The following is a 14,227-nucleotide window of genomic DNA, read 5'->3' on the forward strand; positions in this document are numbered from 1 at the left end:
TTTTTCTGGATCAGTGCAGCATCCACCTGAGAGGCAGATATGGGGTCTTGGTGTAATGATTCATCTGGCAGACGTTCTGCAGTGTGGCTCCGAGACATTATGGGCAGCAAAGTGGCTCAGTGGTTAGCACTGCTGCTTCACAGCACCAGGGATTCAAGTCCAGTTCCACCCTCGGACGACCATCTGTATAGAGTTTGCATGTTCTCCCCGTGTCTGCGTGGATTTCCTCCGGGTGCTCCAGTTTCCTCCCACACTCCAAAGATGTGCAGGTTGGGTGAATTGGCCATACTAAACTGCCCAGAGTGTTCAGGGATGTGTAGGTTAGGTGCATTAGTCAGGGGTAAATGTAGAGTAATAGGGTAGGGGAGTGTGTCTGGGTGGGTGGCTCTTCAGAACGTTGGTGTTGGGTTGAATGGCCTATTTCCACACTGTAGGGATTCTTAAAAAAAGAACGTTAGAGAATGAAATCTCATTGGGGCATCAAAATAATTGATTTTTTTTTGTAATATTTTCCTTTATCAGTGTCTGGGTGGAGTTGTTTGAGATGGGATGGCATCTGACGTCTTTTCTGGGACTGCACCCAATTAGAGTTGGCAACCCTGGAAGATCTGCCTGAGATAGGAAAATATGGTAGAACACTTACATAGAAAGGGCACCTGATTTCATCCTCCAGCTACTTCCTCTTGGATTTGGACACACACAAAAATGTTTAGCAATGGAACGGTGTGCTTCCAGAATCTATTAATGCCTACCCCTAATCCCACCGCCACCAATGATGAGTAAGTTAATACATTCAGCAGGAGAAGGGCTCATATGGCACAGTGGTAGTGTCCCTACCTCAGAGGCAGGAGACCCAAGTTTCAAGACCCACCTGGTGTGAAATAGCATCTCTGATCTGATTGGTGAGGAACTACCCACATTCAGAAGAAGTTGGGTCAACAACAAAAACTTGAACAAGGACGTGATTTTGCAAAACTCACTGAAGTCATTACAATGATAGCTTGCAGACACTCTACCACAGATCCCCTGAATAATATCTGAGGGATCTTTGATCGGATGTAACAAAATGTATTAATGTGTAGAGGAATATTAATGCCATGTTATGTTTATGAATGGTTATTTTTTTAATTTATTATCAGGATACTATTTAAACAAGTATTTAGTTGAAGTTTGTATAAAGAAATAAAATGAGTTTTTCCTATACTCTTTCATTAATCTGTCTCCTCTTCCTGTTTCCATGGAGGGAGGGAAGGAGGGAGGGAGAAAGAGAGAGAGTGCACGTGTGAGCATGTCTGTGTGTGTGTGTCTGTGTGAGCGTGTGTGTGTCTTTGTCTGAGCATGTGTGTGCGTATGAGCATGTCTGCGTGTGTGTCTGTGTGTGTGTGTCTGTGTGTCTGTGTGTGTGTGTTTGTAGCTAAGTTGCTTGGTGGATAACTTGAGAGAGGCTTCCAGATTCAACATGCAGGCTGAGCTGTGTGAGTTAATCACATCCAGGACTGTTTGTAAAGCTGATGAATTATTTTCCAAGTTGTTGAAAGTAAAATGAGCCAAAAACTTCCACTGTTGATTGCTTTCCAGAAAGACAATCCAAATGTGCTTGCTGAGTGCAAGGAGGGAATGTTATCCTTTCCACTCCTGAATCTCCTGGTTCTCATGGTTTAAAGCCACGTATAAAGACTATCATTCCTCAGCTAACATTGTACCAAAACATGTACTGCTACATTAAGAAAGAAAAAAATAAAACTGCCCCGAAGAATTAATCTATTTAATTACAGAATAAACAAGGATTGCACGGTTCACCACTCCTCATAGAAATTCAACGTGGAAGCAAAGTTGAAATATTGCTGGTGTGTTTTGCGTAGGGTTGTTGATATTGGGATGGGAATGAGAGTCCAACTGCAGTTGTCTATAATCGGGATGGAAGTGTGCTTCAAAGAGCTCAAAACCGAGGTCTGAACGCAGTCAGTATTGAAGCAGAGGTGTTGACTGTGTGACCCAATCGTGGTCAAAGCTGACAGTGGGGGCTGGCTCTTCTGGAAGCTTCGAGAATCCAACAGCCAAGTCAGTGGAGAGTCCAAGATACGTTGAGAGTCGCTGCTGAAATCATGCTCTTCTTTGTCGCTCGGGACTGAAAACATGCTTCTGCCTCTCAATGACAGGTATGTGTTTCTTGAGTCCCTCGAATTCCTCTTTAGATGGTGGTAATCCAAGTGTCGATCAGTTACAATTTGCCCTTGAACTGAGGGGTTTACTAATCCATTGCATGTCAGAGTCAACCTTACTGCTGTCAGCCTGGAGTCACATGTAGACCCGGCCGGGGGGGTAAGTCTTGCAGATTTCTTTCCCTGAAGGATATTTATGAACCAGATGGGCTTTCATGACAATTGATGATAGTTGCCATGGTCACCATTACTGAGGTGGACATTCAAATTCCACCAGCTGCCATGGTGTGATTTGACCCAGTATCCTTACACAGAGTCTAGATTATTATTCCATTGACATCGCTACCATACTGAAGCATCAGCCTTGATTATGTACTGTGTTCTCTGGATATGCAGTGGATATACTGAAAGTGATCTAACCAAATGGTGGAACAAGCTTGAAGGGCTGAATGGCTTCTCCTGCTCCTAGCTTCTACATTGATCTTCCTCTCCAGCATTGTTCCCATCACTCTTTTCCATTCTATCGCACTGCCTCCACCAGAACTCTTCATTACAGTACTTGGAATATAGACTCACCACAGGATTTCCATGAACTTCCGTTGGTCCACTTCACCCACAGGTCCACAGGATGAGGTGTGGGCTGTTTGGCATCTTGGGACCATCCCAGAATTCAATCTGATTATGGCTGACCCCGGCCTCAATGCCATATTCATGTTTTCTCCCCTCGATGTCTTCAAAATTTAAAAAAAAATCTTTCTTGAATAGATTCAGTGACTTTGACTCTACAGTCTTCTGTGGTGAAGGATTCCACAGAGTTAACTACCCTCTAGAGAGGGAATGGTTTCCTATCTCAGTCCTAAATGGCCTAGTCTGTATCCTCAGACTGTGACCCCTGGTTCTAGATTCTCCAACCAGAGGAAACATTCTTCCTACATCTAATCTGTACAGTCTCTTCAGAATTTTATCCGTTCCAATTAGATACCCTCTAAACTTTGGTCAATACAGGCCCAGTTGAATCAATTTCTCCGTAGAGGACATTTCTGATATAAGCCCAGTGAACCTTTGCTGCACTCTGTCTGATTTCTGATGTTTAGACAAATTTTTGCCCCCTAAATCTACTTGTTCTTTATGTGAACCAGTCATCTTAACTAAAGCTAATGATTATTAATCACTGTTAATCAACTTATTGGTTAAGTGCATTTTGAAATCTATTCCTTCCTAGATTTATTTAGAGTTACAATTGAGTCATGGTTATGATAATCTGTTCGAATCCTATGATGGAATCAACATTCAGTTAATTAAATAGCTTTGTAATTAACAGGTTGTTCTGTGTAACAGTAACCAGGAAATAGCCAGTGTAAATGCAAAATATTGTAAATACTGGGTGAGATCTTGGAGTGCAGGTTCAGAGCTCCTTGAAAATGGAGTTGCGCGTAGATAGGATAGTGACGATGACGTTTGGTATGCTTTCCTTTATTGGTCAGAATATTGAGTACAGGAGTTGGGAGGTCATGTTGCGGCTGTACAGGTAATTGGTGAGGCCACTGTTGGAATATTGCATGCAATTCTGGTCTTCTTCCTATCGGAAAGATGTTGCTAAACTTGTAAGGGTTCAGAAAAGATTTACAGCATGTTGCCAGGGTTGGAGGTGAGCTATAGGGAGAGGTTGAATAGGCTGGGGCTGTTTTCCCTGGAGCATTGGAGGCTGAGGGTTGACCCAATAGAGGTTTATAGAATCATGAGGGACATGGATAGGGTAAATAGACAAAGTCTTTTCCCTGCGGTAGGGGAGTCTAGAACTAGAGGGCATAAGTTTAGGGTGAGAGGAGAAAGATATAAAAGAGACCCGAGGGGCAGCTTTTTCACATAGAGGGTAGTACGTGTATGGAATGAGCTGCCAGAGGAAGTGGTAGAGGTACAATTGCAACATTTAAAAGGTATCTGGAAGGGTAAATGAATATGAAAGATTTAGAGGGATATGGGCCAGGTGCTGACGAGTGGGACTAGATTGGGTTGGGATATCTGGTCAGTATTGACAAGTTGGACTGAAGGGTCTGTTTCCATGTTGTACATCTCTATGACTCTATATCTCTATGAGAGAAACTCAACATGTCAGATAGTGTGGAGGGAAATAAATTTAGCATTTCAGGGCTGTGACCTTTGATCAGAACACGGTGAAGGTAGGCATATAATAGGTTTGGAACAGGGAGGAGTGAGTGAGATGCGGATATAAGGAAGGTCCCTTGCAGTTAATTCTTACCTCTCCTGTTGTTTCCTTTTCTTTCCATATTTCATTCTTCCATTCCAGTCCTTAGTACGTCTGCTCTAGACAGTTCCTAACCCCTTTCCATTCTAATTGACCCTGGAAGACCAATCCTTTATCACTCAATCCCTTCTGGTTTTTATATCCAATCTCAAACCTTCTTTTTGTCCTTTTTTGCTCCCACTCACAGTTTGTTCATGTCCTATATATTTATTATTACAACAGAGGAATCACAATGTACTTAAAGATATGCCGAACTTCTACTTATAATGTTTTTTTTCTCTTGAAAAGGCTAAGCATCAAAGGATGCCTGTGGATGTAAATTCTGTGGCTGTATGAAGGGAATGAGAGAGACCCTGGAATGATGCACCTGATGAGGTGCCAAGGAACTTCAAAGGGTGCATTACAAACTGATGTGTAACTCCCTCCGGATCCTCCGCTCCACCCCTCCCTCCGGATCCTCCACTCCACCCTTGCAGCCATGCGTCGCCACTTACACTCCCTGCAATCAGCCCTTCCCCAGCTCAGGACAACACTCTCACAGACCTGCAAAGGACCCCTGCTGTTCTTCATCTACAGAAGAATCCACAAACTCAACAAACAGTTCTTCCTAGCCCTATCAGAGATTAAAGACAGTAAGTTCCAAAATCTTTCATGTACTTACCCCCACACTCGTGGCTCCTCAACTATTCCAGAATCTTCTATAGGCCTGTCGGACGCCATTACACATGTGGCCTCCACAGAGCCCACGGCACCAAAGGCCGCCGCCGACCGTGACGTCACTTCCGCCCCCACCGACCTCGGAGCCCCCGCGATCGCCGCCCCAACAACTGCCCCGGTGACCACCGCACAGACAACCGCTTCCACGACCGCCGACGGACCCACGACCCACGCGACTACCGGGAATGACCACCATTCCTCCGTCGCCGCAACCATTTCTGCCCCTCTGGTTGCCGTCGGCGCAGTCACTTCCGCCCCCACTGACATCACTAACCTGCAGGAGCACAAATCCTCAGGTTTCCCCGCCCCCACGCCGTCTTTCGTCACTTCACGTAACCCCACCCCCACGCAAACCTTCGTCACCACGCATAACCCCGCCCCCACGCTTATTTCCGTCACGACGCATGACCCCGCCCCCACGCTTGACTCCGCCCCCACATCGAGCAACGTCACCACGTCTAACTCCGCCCCTACTTCGATCTCTGTCCCCGCCCCTAACCCTGCCCCCAGCCCCAGCTCCAGTCCCACACCAGGTCCTAGCTCCCAGCCTTGCCGGATTTTCACCATCCCTCCAGATCTCCCCCTCTCTGAGGATGAAAGATCAGTCCTCAGCAGGGGCCTCACCTTCATTCCCCTACGCCCTCGGATTAATGAGTTCAACACGCGCCGAGATATTGAACAACTCTTCCGCCGCCTTCGCCTCCGTGCCTACTTTCACAACCAAGACTCCCGCCCACCCTCTGACGACCCCTTCTCCCGCCTCCAACACACCCCATCCACCTGGACACCCCGTGCTGGCCTCTTACCCGCCCTCGATCTCTTTATAGCCAACTGCCGCCGTGACATTAACCGACTGAACCTGTCCACCCCTCTCACCCACTCCAACCTCTCACCCTCAGAACGTGCAGCCCTCCACTCCCTCCGCTCCAATCCCAACCTCACCATCAAACCCGCAGACAAGGGAGGCGCGGTGGTAGTTTGGCGCACTGACCTGTATACCGCTGAAGCCAAACGCCAGCTCGCGGACGCCTCCTCTTATCGCCCCCTTGACCACGACCCCACCTCCCACCACCAAACCATCATCTCCCAAACCATCCAGGACCTCATCACCTCAGGGGATCTCCCATCCACCGCCTCCAACCTCATAGTCCCGCAACCCCGCACCGCCCGTTTCTACCTCCTGCCCAAAATCCACAAACCTGCCTGCCCCGGCCGACCCATTGTCTCAGCCTGCTCCTGCCCCACCGAACTCATCTCCCAATACCTCGACACGGTCCTGTCCCCTTTAGTCCAAGAACTCTCCACCTATGTTCGGGACACCACCCACGCCCTCCATCTCCCCCAGGATTTTCGCTTCCCCGGTCCCCAACACCTTATTTTCACTATGGACATCCAGTCCCTGTACACCTCCATCCCCCATCACGAAGGACTCAAAGCCCTCCGCTTCTTCCTTTCCCGCCGCACCAACCAGTACCCTTCCACTGACACCCTCCTTCGACTGACTGAACTGGTCCTCACCCTGAATAACTTCTCTTTTCAATCCTCCCACTTCCTCCAAACTAAAGGAGTTGCCATGGGCACCCGCATGGGCCCCAGCTATGCCTGCCTCTTCGTAGGATATGTGGAATAGTCCATCTTCCACAACTACACTGGCACCACCCCCCACCTTTTCCTCCGCTACATCGATGACTGTATCGGTGCTGCCTCGTGCTCCCACGAGGAAGTTGAACAGTTCATCAACTTTACTAACACCTTCCATCCCGACCTTAAATTCACCTGGACTGTCTCAGACTCCTCCCTCCCCTTCCTAGACCTTTCCATCTCTATCTCGGGCGACCGACTCAACACAGACGTCTACTATAAACCGATTGACTCCCACAGCTACCTGGACTACACCTCCTCCCACCCTGCCCCCTGCAAAAACGCCATCCCATATTCCCAATTCCTTTGTCTCCGCCGCATCTGCTCCCAGGAGGACCAGTTCCAACACCGCACAGCCCAGATGGCCTCCTTCTTCAAGGACCGCAGATTCCCCCAGACGTGATCGACGATGCCCTCCACCGCATCTCCTCCACTTCCCGCTCCTCCGCCCTTGAGCCCCGCTCCTCCAACCGCCACCAAGACAGAACCCCACTGGTTCTCACCTACCACCCCACCAACCTCCGCATACAACGTATCATCCGCCGTCATTTCCGCCACCTCCAAACGGACCCCACCACCAAGGATATATTTCCCTCCCCTCCCCTATCAGCGTTCCGCAAGGACCACTCCCTTCGTGACACCCTCGTCAGATCCACACCCCCCACCAACCCAACCTCCACCCCCGGCACTTTCCCCTGCGACCGCAGGAAATGTAAAACTTGCGCCCACACCTCCACACTCACTTCCCTCCAAGGCCCCAAGGGATCCTTCCATATCCGCCACAAGTTCACCTGTACCTCCACACACATCATCTATTGCATCCGCTGCACCCGATGTGGCCTCCTCTATATTGGGGAGACAGGCCGCTTACTTGCGGAACGCTTCAGAGAACACCTCCGGGCCGCCCGGACCAACCAACCCAACCACCCCGTGGCTCAACACTTTAACTCTCCCTCCCACTCCAGGACATGCAGGTCCTTGGACTCCTCCACCGGCAGAACATAACAACACGACGGCTGGAGGAGGAGCGCCTCATCTTCCGCCTGGGAACCCTCCAACCACAAGGTATGAATTCAGATTTCTCCTGTTTCCTCATTTCCCCTCCCCCCACCTTGTCTCAGTCGGTTCCCTCAACTCAGCACCGCCCTCCTAACCTGCAATCTCCTTCCTGACCTCTCCGCCCCCACCCCACTCCGGCCTATCACCCTCACCTTGACCTCCTTCCACCTATCCCACCTCCATCGCCCCTCCCCCAAGTCCCTCCTCCCTACCTTTTATCTTAGCCTGCTTGGCTACTCTCTCTCATTCCTGATGAAGGGCGTATGCTCGAAACGTCGAATTCCTTATTTCTGAGATGCTGCCTGACCTGCTGTGCTTTGACCAGCAACACATTTTCAGGTGTAACTCCTGGAGTTAACTCCAACTGTGAATAAGGTTGGGGGAATGCCTGCAAGAGAAGGCAAGAGAGATGTTTAGTGTCTTCACCTTTCTACGTAAGAACAAAGATTGAAAGCCAGGTCTACAGTGGTATATGGGGGTATTAATGGAAGAAGGTGCGCAAGTAAGATAAGGTGCTTATGTGTGTCAGATACTTGTAAGTACTAGTCTGGCTTCAAGAGTGACTGTGCTTTTTTTAGATTAGATTAGATTCCCTACAGTGTGGAAACAGGCCCTTCAGCCCAACAAGTCCACATCGACCCTCCGAAGCGCAATCTATCCAGACCCATTCCCCTACATTCACCCCTGACTAATGCACCTAACACTACGGGCAATTTAACATGGCCAATTCACCTGACCGGCACATCTTTGGACTGTAGGAGGAAACCGGAGCACCTGGAGGAAACCCACGCAGACACTGGGAGAATGTGCAAACTCCACACAGACAGTTGCCGGAGGCGGGAATTGAACCCAGGTCCCTGTCGCTGTGAGGCAGCAGTGCTAACCACTGAGCCACCATCCCGCATGCAAGGGCATTGAAGGCAATGGCCAAAGAACCATCCATTAGCGACCTTTGCATCTCAGGTAAGAGATTCTATCACTCTGAGTGCTCAAAGCCAGCAAGCTAATCAAAAGGAAGCAGGCTGAAAGAAAACTCTCCCACTGAATGTTGTCAGCCAGCTACCTTCAAAAAGAATAAGTAGAAAAGAATTTCAGTCAACCTACAGATCAAAACTATGGAGGTGCCAGTGATGGACTGGGTGGACAATGTCAGAATAACAAACCAGATGATCAAGACTGTCAAATGGTGTGAATGAAGTGCCAACAGCTGAACAACATAGGATGACCAATGAACTGATGAATTAAGGCACTTGTTATTCAACCTGTCAAAATTCCACTCACACTATTTGCTACCTGTCTTTTGACACTCTAAGCTACCTGGAATTATCTTGCCATTATCTCTCCACTTATCAACTCTGTGTCTGTGCGCTTCCCTCCATTTCACCTGACAAAGAAACAGAGCCTCAAAAGCTTGTGATTTCAATAAACCTGTTGGACTATAACCTGGTGCCACATGACTTCTGACGTTTACCACCACATCATTTAAACCATTAGATCTTTGATTACATGCAGGACACGAGGGTGATGTGCCAGTCAGACCTCTCACTACAATACGTCAGTGTCAAACCTTGGACATAGTTGTACAGTCTGGACTCCCAGCCAATACTTCCATGGCACCCATCACAGAATAGCTCAGAGTTCTCTGTGTTCTGGTTAAAACCCTACTTTCCATGTGCTTTCTACAGCCTGAAAGCAGGCCATTCAGCCCATCGGGTCATCGGCAACCCTCTGAAGAGCATCCCACTCCAAGCTCCACCCCCTACCCATTCACTCTGCATTTCCCATCTAATCCCATCTAGCTTGCGCATCACTGGACACTATGGGACAATTTAGCATGGCTAATCCACCTAACTTGTACATCATAGAATCCCTACAGGTCCTTCAGCCCAACAAGTCCACACTGACCCTCGGAAAAGTAACCCATCCAGACCCATTCCCCAACCTGAATATTCTATATTTGCCCCTGACTAGTGCACCTAACATACACATTCCTGCACACTATGGAGAATTTAGCTTGGCCAATCCATCTAACCTGCGCATCTTTGGATTGTGGGATTGTGGGAAGGAGCACCCGGAGGAAACCCATGCAGACACAGGGAGAATGTGCAAATTCCACGTAGACAGTTGCCCAAGAGTGGAAATGAACCCAGGTCCCTGGTGCTGTGAGGCAGCAGTGCTAACCACTAAGCTGCCTGTCAAATGTAGGTTAGCTGGGCATGCATCCCATTGGTGTATGTGGAACTTGCGGTGCTCAGAGCAGCCACTACTATATTCGTCAACATAACAGCAGTGATGCCATTTCAAAACTAACCTGTTTTAAAATTTTAAAAACCACACAGGTTAGAGTCTAACATGTTTATTTGGAAGCACTAGCTTTCAGAGTGCTGCTCCTTCAAGTGCTGCCATCATAGCCACCTGATGAAGGAGCAATGCTCCGAAAGCTAGTGCTTCCAATTAAACTTGTTGGACTATAACCTGGTGTTGTGTGATTTTTAACTTGGTACACCCCAGCCCAATACCAGCACCGCCAAATCTGTTTTTAAATGTTACTGTCTTAAAATCCCATGACCATTTACTTAACAATGCCTTCTGCAGACTAGTGGTTGAAAAACCAGGCTGACCATAACCACCTAAAGAATATCTAGGGGTGGGATATATTTGTCAGCAATGCTCGCATCCTGGTGAATATTGTAGAAAGCACTTTGGGATACCCTGAAAACACGATCAGGTACCATATAAAATAGAAGAGTAATTTCCTCTCTTTCTCTCCAACAGCAGATTCCCTCTGATGAAACGAGTGATGTAGACGAGGGACCTAAGAATAGAAGAAGTAGCTGATGGGATTACATGATGTAAAGTGGGAAAAGTGCAAATAAACATTAGCATATGGTGTGCCAACACTTCTAAATCAGAAACATAGTTGCTTGGTCTGAATCCATCTGCTACAGATTCTATCTAATTGCAAGTAACAAAGATGTTGCCACTTTAAGAAAAGATAGAACTTTTTTTAGAAATCCAGGTCAGTAAATGTTCCTCACAGATCAAGATCTCTCTGTCGAGCTCCTGATTTCCCAGTTGATGGCTCATGTCCAAGTTGGACAAGGAAGACAAGTTCTTACAGCTTGGTTTCAGTTTCCCTGTGTTGGGGTTGCAAACATTAAATTGCCAAAGTGATGACTGCGTGGGCTGGAGATTAGAGTTGAAGACTGCATTGCTGAAAAAGTACAGCCGGTCAGGCAGCATCTGAGGAGCAGGAAAGTTGATGTTTCGGGCATGAGCTCTTCATCAGAAATGAAAATGAGGGGCTTATGCTCGAAACGTTGACTCTCCTGCTCCTCAGATGCTGCCTGACAGGCTGTGCTTTTCCAGCACCATAATCTTCAACAGTTAAGTGCCAGGCCTCCAGTACCATTTCTAAACAGCGACCTTTCAGAGAATGTGTTTGTGTGCGCATAAGAGAGAGAGAGGGATAGAGAGAGAGACAATGTGCCTGAGAGAACGGATAGGGGCACACACTTCCATTGTGACCCTCTCTGCACTTGGTCCACTGTCTAGCTGAGGGACTGGGAAGCTGCTGGTATGCAGATTGTAAAAAGAAAAAGGGAGCCAACACCTTCAGGAGAGGAAAGTTGGGGAATAACAGTTGCAGAGCTGAAAATGTGTTGCTGGAAAAGCGCAACAGGTCAGGCAGCATCCAAAGAGCAGGAGAATCGACGTTTCGGGCATAAGCCCTTCTTCAAGAACGTGCCCGAAACGTTGATTCTCCTGCTCCTTGGATGCTGCCTGACCTGCTGCACTTTTCCAGCAAAACATTTTCAGCTCTGATCTCCAACATCTGCAGTCCTCACTTTCTCCTCGAATAACAGTTGCAGTAGAGTTGTTTCACCGGCAAGGTGTGGAGAAAGGAGGAGAACTTCTTCAAGGTATGATTTGGAGATGCTGGTGTTGGACTGGGGTGTACAAAGTTAAAAATCACACAACACCAGGTTATAGTCCAACAGGTTTAATTGGAAGCACACTAGCTTTCAGAGCGACGCTCCTTCACCTGACAATCACCTGATGAAGGAGCATCACTCCGAAAGTTAGTGTACTTCCAATTAAACCTGTTGGACTCTATCCTGGTGTTCTTCAAGGTAGGCATCCTTGCAAGAGGATTCACAGTAAGGTTCCTGATGAAGGACTTTTGCCTAAAATGTTGATCTTCCTGCTTATTCCTAATGAAGAGCTTTTGCCTGAAACATGGATTTTCCTGCTCCTTGGATGCTGCCTGACTTGCTGTGCTCTTCCAGCACCACTCTAATCTAAACCTAAATAAAACAGTTGTTTCACCAGCTATTCTGAACCATGAAATATCCCACAAGTACACCAGTAACATTATTTAAGTATTTTAAGTATGTTCTTTGTTTGGGGGCTTTGCTGGCTAATGGTGCAAATTATATAAATGACGCTCCCTATTCATTGATCCGATGGGTTGCTGTCATGTATGGCCATTTCCTCCTTGAGCCTTCTCCAGAACTGTGACACCAAAATGGACCCATGGTAAGTGTGTTAACACTCTGAACTGCAGCTTTGAGCTGGTTTAGGAATAGGGCCTCGCACTTTAAGTTAATTGGCTCTCATTGTGGAGCAGACATCATTGTGATTGGATATCAGCCAGAGATGAGTCTTTGAATTGTATACTCAAGACTCCAGTCAGAAGAAGAAAACACTTGGGAGATTGTGACTCCAAAGTAAATATTTGGCAGAGTAATGATTTTTCCAACTTGCTTTTCGGTTGTTTAAATACTGACTGGTAAATACAGACAGATATATCATTTAGAAAAAGTTGTTGTAAAGAAAAGATGATTAACCCTTTTGTTAGTAATATGCAAAAACTACCAGAGAATTGTGCTGTAGTAAGATTTCCTTAGTGTTGGCTTTGTCTATTGAGTAGTTCAAGGAGGTGATGGTGGTGTGGTAATGTCACCATATCAGTAACTCAGACTTAGACCTGTGCTACGGAGTTGGGGTTTCAAATCTCACCACAGCAACCCGTGAGTTTAAGTTAATGAACAAAGAATGGAAAGCTACTTAAGTTAATTGTCATACTGTTGTTACCATCAGTTACAAAATGAAATCTGTCATCTCTACCTGGTCTGGCGAACATGTGAATCCAGATCCACAGGCTAACACTTAACTGCACTCTGAAATGCAGCAAGGGCACATTTAATTGTTGCCCTTCCCTACAATACACACATCCAGGAACAAATCTTTACAATTATTTATGTTCTTGTTTAAAATTCCTGAGCAGGCCATTTATATAACAGGGAGAAGGGATTAAACCTTCAAACCGATCTTTGATGTAACTGTGAATTAAGTGAGGCGAAATTCTTGTAAGAATGAGTCTCAATTGATTTGCATCATTTTTTTTCTACGGAAAATGCCCAATAATTCAGTAGCTAAGTCTTATCATATGCATCAGAACCAAATCAGGTGTGTCAGTTAATTGTATAATTAACAGGTCTGGGGGAAAAAAAGCGAGAGATTGTTGCTAAGTGATGATGCTCATTTAACATGTCGAAGCAGGTTTGATGGGCCGAATGGCCTCCTTCTGTGCCATAACAATTCTGAGAAATGTGCTGTAATCAGCCCAGTGTCCCTGGAGGAGGAAAGAGGTCCTCATGTTAATATTCGGTGACCTCTGTTTCAGAGATTAGTTGTTCATTTCGAAGAAGAGAATGAAATGTGTTTCTGACCTGTTTTGTATTCTGTGGTGTAACCTTTCTCCAGTTTCCTCATTTCCCCTCCCCCCACCTTGTCTCAGTCGATTCCCTTGACTCAGATTTCTCCAGTTTCCTCATTTTCCCCTCCCCCCACCTTGTCTCAGTCGGTTCCCTCAACTCAGCACCGCCCTCCTAACCTGCAATCCTCTTCCTGACCTCTCCGCCCCCACCCCACTCCGGCCTATCACCCTCACCTTGACCTCCTTCCACCTATCACATCTCCATCACCCCTCCCCCAAGTCCCTCCTCCCTACCTTTTATCTTAGCCTGCCTGGCACCCTCTCCTCATTCCTGATGAAGGGCTCTGGCCCGAAACGTCAAATTTCCTGTTCCTTGGATGCTGCCTGACCTGCTGTGCTTTAACCAGCAACACATTTTCAGCTCTGATCTCCAGCATCTGCAGACCTCACTTTTTACTCTGGTCTAGTCTCGTTTTGGTAGTTTGGTCTCTAAAAATTATTCTAATTGAATGCTTCCATTTCTATCTACAGCTCATTCCCATCTGAGAAATATAGCCATAGTTATGATTAAGACAGTATCGGCACTCCATTAGTTTGGCAGAAGTTGCCTCCCTGCCCCATCAGCATCCTGTAACAAACCAGACATTTCACACAGTGTGA

This window comes from Hemiscyllium ocellatum, chromosome 16 (assembly GCF_020745735.1).
Source record: "Hemiscyllium ocellatum isolate sHemOce1 chromosome 16, sHemOce1.pat.X.cur, whole genome shotgun sequence".
In the NCBI taxonomy this organism is placed as follows: domain Eukaryota; kingdom Metazoa; phylum Chordata; class Chondrichthyes; order Orectolobiformes; family Hemiscylliidae; genus Hemiscyllium; species Hemiscyllium ocellatum.